The sequence below is a fragment of the Cyphomyrmex costatus genome, unplaced genomic scaffold, assembly GCF_001594065.2.
Source record: "Cyphomyrmex costatus isolate MS0001 unplaced genomic scaffold, Ccosl1.0 scaffold123, whole genome shotgun sequence".
NCBI classification, from domain to species: Eukaryota; Metazoa; Arthropoda; class Insecta; order Hymenoptera; family Formicidae; genus Cyphomyrmex; species Cyphomyrmex costatus.
The window spans coordinates 1,785,983-1,798,006 of record NW_017275207.1 but is presented as its reverse complement, the minus strand read 5'-3'; the positions used below and the strand labels follow the sequence as shown (position 1 = coordinate 1,798,006).

The 12,024-nt window shown below is 35.0% G+C and overlaps 1 protein-coding gene across 2 annotated transcripts in view; it reads right to left on the bottom strand.

Moving 5' to 3' along the window:
* Positions 1 to 11,665, bottom strand: part of LOC108782294 (CUGBP Elav-like family member 2) — a 398,455-nt gene extending 386,790 nt beyond the window's left edge. Inside the window, exon 1 of one of the 2 annotated variants that reach the window (XM_018550531.1) lies at positions 11,604 to 11,665. The gene's annotated coding sequence lies outside the window, so the exon portion shown is untranslated. The remainder of the gene's footprint in view (positions 1 to 11,603) is intronic. The other variant, XM_018550533.1, reaches the window with a different exon arrangement.
* Positions 11,666 to 12,024: the final 359 nt, after the last annotated feature.

The following is a 12,024-nucleotide window of genomic DNA, read 5'->3' as shown; positions in this document are numbered from 1 at the left end:
TAATATTATATATATATATATATATATATATATAATTTCCTACACAGACTAACTATAAAAATTGAAACAAAGACGATTCGTCTAAAGGTAAAAAGAAAGAGCTTTCGGGTGAAGAAAATACTCTAAATTTCATAAAGTAAATGAAGATTCACTGGTTTTCTCGAATAAAACGCTTTTAGAGAACTTCTTGGCTGATAGACACCTATTCTTATCGATGCTTTAAAATGAAACAGCAGTGTACAAATTAATCTTCTAAAAGCATCGACGACCCGTCTGCTGGTAGCCGAACTCTGATGCAAACTTGTATAGTTAAGGTAAGGAACTTACCGGAATATAGCGAAAGCAAGGTTGCCGCTTCGGCAGCATCTGCAGGGTCGGTGACTTTGACACTCTAAGATTCGCACAAGGACGCACATGGGGACGGGATGAACAAGGGGATGAGGTGGACAAGGGCGGAAGTAACAACTCCGTCGAAAGGAAACGAGTGAACGAGGACGAACGGATTCCTGAATTACTTGCCAAGGCGACCTATGTCTGCCACCGGAATGATTTGATAAAGTAGTCTACGACAAATGCATCTTACTCCCCCTTTCATCGTTCGTTTCACTAAAAGATCGCCCCTCTTGTGCTTTAAGTAACCGTAAAAATTTTGTCAAGTGTATAATATCAAGCCTTATAACAAAATTGTGTTATCCAATATATGTATATATGTATGTAAAACATGACATAATTATGGTCAAATTCTTTAAAAGTTTAAAAAATGGGGTCACAGCTATAGTGAATTTTTCATCCTGATATTAAATCAGAGCAATCTGCGCTATTTTATTTTTATAATTAATTTGATCCATATATAAAACTACAAACATAATAAAACAAAAATTAATTGGTTGAAAAAATGAGAAAAATTATCAAATGAGATTCCTTGCGTATCTGTGCTAATTGTTTTTTGAGAATAGATATAAATTGATAATGTCACACACACAAATACGTCAATATGACTTTAAAGACACATTAGTTCACGAAGAGTTAAGTACTATTCGCATTTCCTTTCGAGGAAATCGCGGTGTCTGATTATTGTATTGTAATTAGTGAAGTAGAAACGCGCGTTTGGACCCGAGAGTATGTATATAAGCAAACCAACGATAATTAATTACGCGGCTTAACAGTGGCGTTTAAGTTAATGCCCGGACTGTGTGCTTACTGCCGAGTTTCCGGACAAACTAAATTTAATATCGTGCCTATTACAATCTACCGGATTATATTTTGGTATGTGGATGGCGCCTCATAGATACGGGAACTGCATGCAAATTTAAGCGTGTATGCGTACGCGCAAAGGTCTGTGTTACACATCGGACCCAGGGCAGCGGATGTGGCCAGAATTCCGGTCCGGAAGGGCGGTTAAGAACATTGTTTTGGTTGCCCTCGTTATACCCCATTGCGTCGATTTTCGTTTTACTAATTATTCCCTTCCAAATAAGACCGGCCGAAAAGCATGAACGTTACACCGTGAGTTTGCTCAACTTTTGTAGCATCATTCGGTAATTACGTATTATAAAGCAACGGATGCACACAGACATTTCACATTTTCCACACTGTATTCTTCTTTCCAAAACTTAATCACATAATATATAGCAGCGAATGCGTATTCTCATGTTGCGTATACCAACAATACGCTTTAATTAGCTAAATGCTTTTTCACAGTCAATTTTTATAAAATGGACAGAAGAATGCGGATATTTTTAATTACTCTCAAAGAGAAATGTTCAAATGTATTTTTTCATTTAAAAGTTATGTAGCAAATAACCTCATTTTATTTTATGTATTTTAAGAATTCAATTATGGTATATAATATTATTTTAAACGTTATAAAAATATTTAAAATATTTTTGGGGGACTACGTATATTAGTTAATAATGAATTTGTCGCTCGTAGCCCTCTTTTTCCTATTATTATTTAAAATATTGTTTAAAATAATATATTTAGGATATATAAATACTAACCAATACTTTTTAGATACAAATAAAAGTTTAAAATTTTTTAAATACTCATTCAAAACACGGAAAATTCTAATTCTATAAAATTTGACCTGACTCTATCTTTGCATATATTTTTATGTTTTCATTATATCCTCATAATTACTATCCAGAAAATAAATCGTAGAGCATAAACACGATTTACAGCTCGTTACGTGAAACGTGTTAGAGAGTTAGGTTACCATCGCCCTCCGTTCTTTCCCGTTTGCGAGCTAGTCGTTTTCTTTGGTCCCTTTGCAAACGCCCGGCGAGAATTACGACCTGGTTCTAACAGAACTTTCGCCTCCAATTCGAACGACAAAGTATCTGTCTTTCTCTTTCTCTTTTCCAAACTACTCGTTGTTCCAACTCCTTCACGTATCCTTTCTTCCTTCACAACTCCATCCTTTTCCTTCCATTAACAACCGAGGAAAACGGACTTAATCCCAGCCAACTGGCCAGTAGCGTATCTCGATGTCGACCGTTACGGAACCCCAGGGATGAAAATGTTTTTAAAACGTTCTCCATTCGCGATTAACTAATTCCCAGCGCAATTTTCTTCTACCAGTATGCCGCTAATTGGCATTGTCCTCTCTTGCAACATGGCAGATGGTACTTAATTTTACGTATGTAATGTCGAGAATCGATAATTTTTGTCTCATAGGACGTTATCCAAACGGCACTTTGAAATTTACTTTATCACGATAGAGCAAAATTAAATTCATAAGACATATTTCGATTAAATTTAATTGATATTAATCGCAAGTATATAACTGAAATTTAATTTTCTATTCTCTACATTACAACGAAAGATATAATTCAGAGATAAAAGTTGGTGATATCGGTGTCAGTTAATTAAGGGTTACATTAATATCAGTTAGATCTCCTCCTAATTGACTAAATCCTCTTCCCTTTCATTTATAATTGAAGTTACGATATAGATCGGAACGCTAACCAGAATTAATTAACTAAGCCGATTGCTGTGATTCATTTCAACTTCGGTTCATACAGAACCGGACTTAGGTATATTGAACCATGCTTTAATGAGCTGCAATAGTCTGCAAACACTGACATTTGCAGAACTTCTGGAAATCCCGCGTTCGTATAGCAAAGAGAATGAAGTTCTTTGAAGAAGCCTTATGAACCAAAGCTATTGAATACGATGCGTTCTCCAACAGAATGGTCGATATCTATTGCGGTGGGCTTCCAATCTTCCAGTCGATAAATTACACATCCGTTGATCATACCGTGAGGATTCCATTCGCGCCCGTTGTGCGAGCCGACCGGAAAAAATTCACTGGCACCAGTCAAACCGCGGCTATAAAGTATCGAATGGTGTCACATTCCTCCTCTCTGTCCGATACAAGGATGCAGGACAATACACGAGATAGGCGAGGAAAGGGAACGATGGTTGCAACATAGAGGTGTACCGATAGGGGTTTGGGGGTGGACTCTGGATGTGTCGGCAACAGCTGTGAAATGTTTATGAAGGCCCGACTAATTTATCACACTCATACACAACAAAGTCTGGGCACGCGTGCCGACTTTATCACACTTGCCGATACAAATCGCAACCGCCATCGGCTGTTACAATCGATATACAGTCTAACCAAACGACGCATCTATGAACTCGAAAAAGAAACTCCGAAAAAGAAGCTTAAAAAAGAAACAGATATTGCTCGGAAAGAGGTTAATTTAGAAAAAAAAAGCTGAATTAACTTTGCTAATTAATTCGCTGTAAGGGTTGAAAATTAGCAGGCAAAATTATGAAATCAAAAATTATGATCATATTTCTAACGAGTTGAAATTTGGCTTCGTCCACTCTTACGTTTATTTATTGAGCCAATTTTGTTCCCCTGAATCTATGTATTATATCTGAATTACTACCTGAGAGTATATTAACAATATATTTGCCAAATATTTCAATAAATTTAGAAATATTTATTTTTACGTTTAATTTAATATTTAATAGATTTGAAATGGTATATGCTTCTATTATAAAATATAGCTACATAAAAAGATGTATATTAAAAATATGTGTATAATTTTAAAAATGAATTGAAAAAGACACATTTAGTGTATCTTAAAACAAATTAAATTTATATTTGTAATAATTTTAATTTACGATCATCTTTAACTAAAAATTTTATATAAATTTTTCATAACTTTTGTTTTATATAATAAAATTTATAACACAGTTGTGTGCGTAATAAAGTTTATAATACATTTCAACTAAATTAAGTTACCATTCAAGTGGAGAATCTAAAATTGTGTGACCCGACCGATGATGTATTGTCTAGTTTATTTCAGCCATTTTTTACAAGCGGCAGGATGAAAGATTGTCGCGATTTGCCGTAAAATGGTTGCAACGCCCAAGGGCGACCGAGCGAAACGGCAAGTTTTGAACAAACGATCATTCGAGAGAATCGATAGCATCGATTTTAGAAATGTGCTAGCTTTGGTAGTAAAATATTACAGAGTTTATAAAATAATTTAAAATTACTTTTAAAATATATTGCAATAATTGAGATAAAAATTTATTATTAATCTGATCCTTAATTTGTCATTTACGAATTACTTTCATTATTTCAAACGTATAAGTATATACAAACATTATATACTTTCGAAAATAAATAAAAAATTGTATACACGCCATAGAAAGTCCGGTGAATTTAATGAAACAAATATAAAACAAAACATTTCGGTTGCAGCACAAATTATACTTTACATTTGAAATAAACTTTCTAGATATTCTCTGGATAATCTATACTACATCCATAGCGCTTTCGGCTAATTTTCTTTATTCGATAATAATGAATTTTACATGTGAAGCCACAAATTCAAACCAAGCAAACAAACGCGAGCAAACACAAATAAACATTTTGCGATAGTGTAAAGAAACCACCATATTGGCGGTGTTATTTACATTGACTGAAACTAGTTGTTCATCCATGTTTACTCGTGTTTATTTTCTCAACCCAAATTCGATAATTTATTGGAGCATTAAATCATTTTGAGTTTAAAATTTTTATTGAAATAATAATTTCCATAAGAATTTTAAGCTGAAAATAATTCATCGAAACAGCATCGAGCGCATATATTTAGAGAGTGTCATTAACGCGATATGTACAAACGACAGATACTTTCGATATCCTTTCAATTCATATAGCAGCTTGATGAAAAGGAGGACTTGCCGACAAAAGAGTAGGCTGCTGTACGTTTTGCGAGGGTGCTTGATGGACGTCTTCTACGTGGGCACGTATAGCGTTGTGCTGACGGTTACATAGATCAAGGTGTTCTTCGAAAGCATTTGTGCTTTCCCACAGGTATCAAGGGATATACCGCGGAGTGACAAGGGACCGGGACAATAGGAACCGTATGATCCACGTACGTCCGTCGTACGTGCACCCATTCGCCGTACAATGCATTTACGAACGGCGATTCGGTTCAGCGGTCGCTTTTAAACCGCACATAACAGGCTTACTAAGGTACTGAGGGGTGGTTGTCGGACTAAGAGGTGTCGCGAACTTTATCCCGCGTCAACGGCGAAATTTTCCGTGTTAAGCCGAAACGAGTTTGTTCACGGTCAAAAAATGGAATTTTTTAGTTAAGTCAGAGGTATAGACCGAGCGAGCGGCCGAGCGATAATTCTAGCACGCTAAAGTGCGAAAATTCTGAAACGTAAAGTGTCAGTAAAGAATATTAACAAACTCGCGAAAAGGCTCATTGTGCTTTAGACCGTCGCGTATATTGTTTTTCATCATCGCAATTGCAATGTAGTTTCAATTTTTAAAATTGATATTAAGATTCTCTTTTACTCATTATTACTATCTCAAATTATGACGAAATGAGAAAATACATAACAAAAAATTGAGTATGATAGTGACTTGCAAAATACAATCAAATAAAAATCGAAAGGCTAAACTTATAAAATATACCAAAAACTAAATTGTTTTTAGAAAAAAATATAAATCATATATTTATTATAATATAATATATTAATTTAATAGTTAACATAGAGCTGTGAACACGGTTTATTTTGTTTGATGCATAATTCATTTTCAAATATATGTTATTTATTAATTAAAAAGAAAGAGTTTTTGATATATTTTACAAATCAGTTGTGTAACTTTTATGTTATTGAAATTTATCAATTGTAAATGTTGTGTTTCTTATTAGAATATATATTTTCATTTTAGTATATTTCACAAAAATTTTTATCGTGCATTTTTTTAGTTCTAACGTGAGGTAGTAGTGGTCAGCAGGAACTAAAATAATGTAATTTGTCGCATCATTTGTCATTCAGCTGGCAAGTTAAAAATTATCTCGAAGAAATTGCGTATTTTGCAGATTTAAAAAACCGATAAAATAAAAAATTTTAATATATAGTTACTTTATCATTAACATTTTTTAATTTTTGAGTGTCTAAAATATTTTATCACAAGTATACGAGTATAGGCGTAAGCAATACTAACAATAAGATGTAACTATATATTGAATGTCTGTTTGAGAATAAAAGTTAACTGGTGTAAATGCAAATCTTAATCAGAACTCTATCAGCATACAGGAGAGGTGTAATCGTATTTTATGCCAACTGAATCTACATCGCACCTTTGAAACATGCATGGCGTTAACCGTATTTCGCCAGACACTCAATAATGTAGGTTGATTACTCTAAATAATGCAGCATTATCATTCGATCCGTCTCGTAATCATCCGATTAATCAATTATTAAATGCTAGCCGATAGTAAATGTTGCGGCCGCGTATTCACGAGGGAGCACGTCCATGCGTTCGATGTCGCGCGAAGCGTTTATCTAGTTTTGCAATTCGTCACTCGACACGCCATTTTGGCGTATGAGATGGTTTTCGCGAAATGAGCATGATACATCGCCCATGCCGCTACGTTAATATTTCACCGTCATCGCGAGATATCGATGAAACCCATCGAATTTCAAGCGTTAAAGAGTAAATTACGTTAATCTGACAAATAGCCCGCGAATCCGCCGACATGATTTTGAGTACATGTCAGACTACTTCCGATTCTGCTGATTACTGGCAATAAACTAGTACCAGCTGTTCGTTTAAGGAAATACATGCGTTCATTGCTGTACGATAATTGACCGACAAGTGACTGATGTAAAATGGTATAATACAAATGCGCGATTGTTCGTTTGATTAATTTCATACGAGATACGTGAGCTAAAATTCTGCTATCACGAAGATCGATACATATACAGTTTCATGTTAAAAATCAGTAAAATAAAATAAGTTTTTATTAATTTTTAGTATAAAACTAAATGTGTCGGTCCCCGTAGTATAATTTTAGCACTAAAATAGTTCTTCAAAAGAATGTTAAGTGACAAAAAATGTATTATACATTGTATTTTCAAATAAAATATTGTTTTTAACTACGTATATAAGAAGCAACTTGGAATTTTAACAAAAAAAATCCAAGCTTACAATATTTATATCTAGCAATTAATACAGAAGATGTATTAAAAAATTGCATATATGTATGCGCACGATCTACATACACATTCTTGTATTATACTTGAGAGATGGTTTCAAATATAGCGCGAAACGTTGAGGTCCCGGAAAGCTCGGAGATTTCTAGAGATAAAAGAAAACAAGTATAACCTACAGATCCGCATATGCTTTCTCAGGCGACGAGCTATCTTAAAGTACGGAAATTGAAAAATATATCAAAAGTTTGTCGATGTTTTTATGCAAATAATGCATTAGATTCCAAAGCTTGTAGCAACTGAAATAAGGTACGATCTAAAAGCATGTGACGCATAAACAAATATATACGCGTTATTATAATAATATCATTGAGATTATCTTGTTATTAAAATTATTCAAATATATATAAAACGAATAAAATTTTAATAAAAGATAAAATAAACAACTCAATTCCAGGAACAATTACATTCATTCGATTTTATCGTTCGTAACAGATCTTTTATATAGATTCCGTTCTTGCAGTTCTAAGAGTAACATGCGAGTTAATTATATTTCCTTGCTTTTACATAGAGATGCGTTGGCAATTTCAAAATTGCGAGATGCAAACACGCGAACGTTCGACCAACGTGCCACGTAGTTTCCGGCGAAAATCGATATAACGCCCTTTTTCCTCTCTTTCTGCAATCGCGTATGTACTATCGTATCGTAGGAGGCACAATGAAACGATCACAGAGCCGTGTCTATGGACACTGGCGAAGCGTAAGCACGATCAAAAACTGAGCGTGCGTTTATGTAAAAAGCTTTAACGTCAGCTTGTTCACGGTAGCTCGTTACACGTTAATCTTTCCGCAGTAAATACGCCTGCTTTTTTCAAGCCATCCCCTTCCCTCCTTGCTGCAGATCCCCTCCAGCCACCACTCGCTTGCCTCTTTACATCTGCGATATTAGCTACGCAGGTCGGTCGCATGGAAAAAATGCTAATTTTCGTTGCAGACCTCACAACTCCCCCCCCCCCCCCCCTCCCCGTTTCCCTCGCCATGGTCCTCCGCGCTGTTTTGCCCATCCGTGCCTCGTGTAGTGGCCATACGATATTACGCCGCCTCTTTATAACAGAATATCTAATACGCTTGTTCCCAACCTGAACACCGGAAGAGGATGAGAGAGAAAGAGAGGAAAAGTGAGGAAGAGAGGGGGCGACAAAAAGGTGAGACAACGATGAGAATAGTTTATAAATAACGCGAAGTGCCTTAATATCGAAAACAGCTCGGCTTTTCCGAAAAAGCGATGACAAGGCATCCGTTACGTGCGTGGCGCCAGATGCGCCCATCTTATTACGTATGAATGAAATTGCCCTCGCGCTTTTGTAATACGCGCCGGTAGCGTAAAGCGCAAGTCTCGGCGATTCAATTTTTAAAATTCCATTTCGTTTGCTATAGATGCATATGTGTGTATACAGGTATGAATGTGCGCGCGTGAGTGTGCTGCGAAAGTGCAAAAGGCTTGAGGAAAAAAAAAGTAATGCGCCGCTCAAAGGCTGAATATTTCTACAGTCATATGTACTTCCAATTGCATGTACATTATTGCTTGCGCGTTCTATCTTCCATCAATTATACAGTATGTAACATTCTGAAGCATGCGATTCGTATCAATTAGCGATATTAAATCGTAATGTTATTAAATCACGTTGATTAAATAAGATTTTAAAGTCAGAACACTATATCTAATGTTTAACACGTGTGTATGTGTGTGTGTGTGTGTGGTGTTCTATTTGCTCAATAAATCAATTAAATTATTAATAACATTTTATAAGTGCCAATAACAACGCGTTAGTTTTTTTCTTGGTAATTTCAGAACGCGCAATGCTTTTATAATACTCGCAGGTGCGCGAAAGTTGCATTGACCGTTTACGCAAGAAATTTTTTTCTCTCATATTTTTCTCTTTTTTCCTTACTCCTCTCCTTCGCTCCATTCTCTCTCTCTCTCTCTCTCTATCTGTCTTTCTCTTTCATTACTTCTAACCGCAAATGCAACGAAGCGAAGCAAATTAACTTGGTGACCACGTTGACTATTCTAGACCTAGGTGAATTACTAACTAAAGTCGTTACAAGAACAAAGGACAAAAATGTGAGGACAGGACCGGGCGTCAATTACAATCGGGCTTAAATTCTAGGAATTTTTATTGGTAAAAAAAAAAACTACTCCCTAATGACTGACTCGGCTATTCTATAAATTAGAGACCACAACTCAACCTCATTCTTCTACAACGCACTTGGCAAACGGGCCTCTTAAATCTGCGTCCTGCCTCAAGATTTACGCCTTGCGTGTACGTCGCACGAGCGAGCTAATCGCTCGTCGACAAACGTGCCGGCGCATTTTCCTGTGAAATAGTGCAACGCGATGATGCATTATCGAGCGGACGGCGTTTTCTCCGCTTCGACTACTTAATGGTAGAACGTCGTTTGAGCTCGATCTTTCATGCGTGTTTCATGTTAGCACATGGCGAAACGTACCTTTGCATCAAGATACGTAAATTAATTATCACATCATACTTTCACGAAGGAAGCTTTCAAAATCGCTTAGAGATTCGACAGTTTGAACAATTTAAATAAAGACATGCAGAATAAATAAAATATGAGATATTCTAAGATTTTAAGTTTGCTTCAATTAATATTTAAATTGGAAAAGTTTGAATTATTTACTTCTATAACTACTTGTGTAATACACTTTTAGAATTTAAATTTAAATCGTGGAAACAGATAAAAATGTTTATGATAAAAATTTAGAGAGTAGGCATTTATACACGTGATTACAAAAGGTTGTAATTAAAAATTTTAGCTTTCGTTGTATTTTTTTTTTTTTTAATACAGAAATAATAAATACATAATAGTAAATTTTGTACGTACTTTATAATTCTTTTGTAGTACTAAATTATACATACTATATATAAATTATATCTTTACTAGTGTGTTATTTATAAGTCATTTATAAAAATCAAATTAATATTAAATATTGAATAATTTATTGTATTCTATTATTGAAATTTGGATCATAGAATTAAAAATAAAAAATATCTTATAAACTGCGACAGATTTATTTTTTATCTACCATATTTATAATAAAAAATGTAAATAATGAAATTAGCAATAATCAAAGACTATTTCAGAATGCAGAAGCGACTAAAATAAACTCGTTGCTGACTGTATTGCATATGATTAGTACTAATCGATGTCAGTAGTTTTAATTCAAAGCTTTGAATAATAAAAAAGGAAGATACTATGCACGCATGGTTTATGATAAAAACGATTTTAGAGATCTCTTTCATCTATAATCAATAATAATTTTAAATTTCTTTTGCATAATTTAATATCAACAAGAAGAAGATCATTAAACGTTCTCAGTTTGATATTTTTTAATTTTTTATTAAATAGCTAACTTAATTTTATATTAGATTATTTGTATGTGTTAAAAAATAAATTTGCTAAACGCTTAAGTAGGACATTAAGAAATGCATTAAAATTACTTTTTTAAAAAAAAAAAAAGATTTAGACGAAATTGTGTATTTACGAATATAAACTCACAATTGGATTTAAATTTGATCTCTATAGTTTCATAATGCAGATATTTAATTAATTTTAATTATATACATTGTTAAAAAAATCTTAATGAACAAGAGGGTAAAACTTTGCAAATAAACACGTTCTGCGTGTGGCACGAACTACTCTTCGCGTACAGGCGTATAAATATCCCCCCCCCCCGCCTTAAAGAAAGTTGTGGCGTGATCCGGTGTGATTTCTTTCGGCGGGAAGTTAACGTTCACCGGAAATTACAAGCGACTTTATCCGATATATCACCACGGCACCGCGGCATGCTTCGGGTAAATAATAAAAATACATTATTCAACTCCCAACTTTATAACGAAGTGCTCCGAAGTTAGCGCGGCGTTTCGCTTTACTCCGACTCAGTCACTTTGCCTCTTTGTAAGCGACTTAACCAAGTTTTTGCAAACTATCCGTCGCCGCGTCGGCGTCAACCCTCCTCTTCCTCCGCGGAACGCCGCGAGTCGTTTCACGCACATTGCCCGCGCGAAATATATTCTAGCTCTCGAGCTCATTTCCGTGATGCTTACCTAGCGTTGCGGGACGGCGAAAGGAACGAAGAAGCCTTGGTCCGAATCCAGTAGTTACGTGCCTCGCTGCGCAGTCCGATGCACTGAACATACACTGGATACACTACACACGCGATCGCGATCCCGAATTCGTACGCGAACGAAGAAATCGCGATGAGAAGAATTACGAATTCGATGCGCGCACTCACTTTGATTGAAGGACGATAAGGCTTAGACGCGAATGACAACATAAATAACCAAACGAACAGTAACGGTCGGGCACTGTAACAGAAAAATAAACCATTGATTAGCTAAGAATATAGAAGTAAAAGACAAAAGATTACTTTCTTACTATAACATAGTTTAATTTTAAACAACTCCTAGTTATGTAAGTTTAAATAATTTCATTAATCTATACTAGCAAGCTTTCCTTAAACCAACT